Raw genomic sequence first — 2,500 nt, 5'->3', positions numbered from 1 at the left:
AGTAATAATAACGATGGTAATAATATTAATAGCAAAAGTATTTGAACGTTCGAAAAGTATCTTCTGCCCGAAGCATCACAAGAGCTTAAAAGTAAAGACGCTTACTGTGTAGAGATGCCGCTCCATTAAGCGCTCCTCCTGTTTCATTCCTCGGTGCTGAGATACCTCCAACTTTTTGTTTTGTTTTGCTGGAGTTGCTACACTTTTTTTATTAAATACAAACGTTTTTTCATATATATATATATATATATATATATATATATATATATATATATATATATATATATATATATATATATATATATACACACACACACACACACACACACGTGTTTTTTTGGCTGCAGTCTTGCTTAAGGTAAAACTGGACCCACTCTAATAAGTATCTAGCGATTGAGATTTATTGGATTCCAAATGAAAAGATGCATTCGATATAAGAGGTTAATTCAAAGTTCCTCAAACCGTGACTAGCATTTGCAAGAGCCTTTGCCTAGCCAACACAAAGGCAGTTCAAAGAATACCTTTAAAAAATACGCTCAGATATACATACACACAAACACACTCTCTCACTCCTGCCTCCACTGCAATTTTCTTTTTTTCCCCTCCTTTCTACACTTACAAAGCCTTGTGCCCCTTTGTAAGTCGCTGCAGCTTTTTCGAGATGAACTTTGCCATGTTGGTGTGGACTGCCCCCCTCCTTTTGCATCAATATAGAGAATGCGGGACTAGTGATGCGACACACTGGGGGAACATGCTTTGCAGAAAACAGTGATACAAAGTTTTCATTAAAAGAAAAAACATGATAATATGCTGAAAAAAATGACAAAGAATAAACAAAGATTGGAGTAAGAAGACAAGCGGAGGTAATACAGAATAGGGAAGACCAGTCGATAAAAAATAAAAACAACAATAATAATAATAATAATAATAATAATAATAATAATAATAATAATAATAATAATAATAATAATAATAATTTAAAAAATAAACCAAATAGGCCCACCAACACCAACTACCTGCAAGATAGACCGAACTGAGAAAACATATCAATATAGAAAGTATGTTGCATTGTATATTGGCAAAGCGAGAGAAAAGACGAGGAACAGGCGGGTTACAGAGTATGCAGCAGAAGCATTGGTGTTGCTGGGGAAAGGGGGCCGGACAGATGTCTGTGAGTCTGTGTGAGGAGCTTTTGCTGAGGGAATGCTAATGAGGGGAAATTAACCCGTCCGTTTGTTACATTGCAGGGGATCAATGCCTGACCCAGAGCCTGAAAGGATGGCTTACTTCTGCTGCAAGTCTATGAGACAATCAGCCTGGAAAACCCGGACAATTCTAGCACTGTACAGCATGCAGTATAGCCGGTGCTTAGTGACTATTGTTGCGCCGTCCCATTGTTCCGACAGAAGCAGCATACTTCAGCGGAACTCTTAGTACGCGTCCTTGTGCGTTTGGCTGATCTATAATACCCACCGTGTGGGTAGAGCAAAATGAGACGTAGCGCTTTATCTGCTACCTGTGTTACCCTAAATAAGAAAAGGCATCTCATCATGTGTGTGGAGGAATATAAAAGACAAATGTTATACAGGAACACTGCGAATTTTATTATTATTATTATTATTATTATTATTATTATTATTATTATTATTATTATTATTATTATAGCTGTCAGTTCACCACAACTGTGTATTGCGCACATGTGCTAAAAACATCAAAAACGAGTTATCAATTAGTGAAGCGGCCTGAGCTAGCGCAACAGCCTGCTGGTTAACATCCTGGTGTTGTAAGGTACACGGGTAAAGTACTGATAGTGTTTAGCAGTTAGGGCTGCAATGGGGAAAAATGCATAAACTCAGTCCTGAAATTGTTACGCGCCTATGTGTGTCCATGTACTTAACAACACAAGAACAAAAAGAAAGACAACATGTCAATATCCAGAGAGAGAGAGAGAGAGAGAGAGAGAGAGAGAGAGAGAGAGAGAGAGAGAGAGAGAGAGAGAGAGAGAGAGAGCATTAAAAATAGGTCCAGATCACAAAATGACGAGAACTAATTAAATGCAGTGCAGTGTAGTTTTCATACGTGCACAGACTGCTGTAAGTACACATTAAAAGAAACAAAAAAAGATACAAGATTATGCCTGAAGTAATGGAGAATATTTAATAGAATGTTTTGTAGTGTCAACAGGGTTAAAGAATCACATAAATATGTCCGTATTTAATAGAGTGAATGAACTGTAAGAAAGAAAACCCTATAATATATTAAATATCCCGGGTTAATCTGCTTTTTCTGAGCGTGGATGTACAATTAATATATATGCAAACATTTATGTGTGATGACTGACTGACTTATAATAGACACAGTTTTTAATTACATTCCTTCTGTTAAGTTAAATGTTTTTAATGAACTAATTTAATACAAGTTCTGTTTAACTGCTTAAAAAATGAGAACCATAGACAAATATAACCCGTGATATCTGAATGCAATTTAATAATATGTTTAC

This window comes from Acipenser ruthenus, chromosome 21, assembly GCF_902713425.1.
Source record: "Acipenser ruthenus chromosome 21, fAciRut3.2 maternal haplotype, whole genome shotgun sequence".
In the NCBI taxonomy this organism is placed as follows: domain Eukaryota; kingdom Metazoa; phylum Chordata; class Actinopteri; order Acipenseriformes; family Acipenseridae; genus Acipenser; species Acipenser ruthenus.
Note: the sequence above shows the minus strand (reverse complement) of the source record.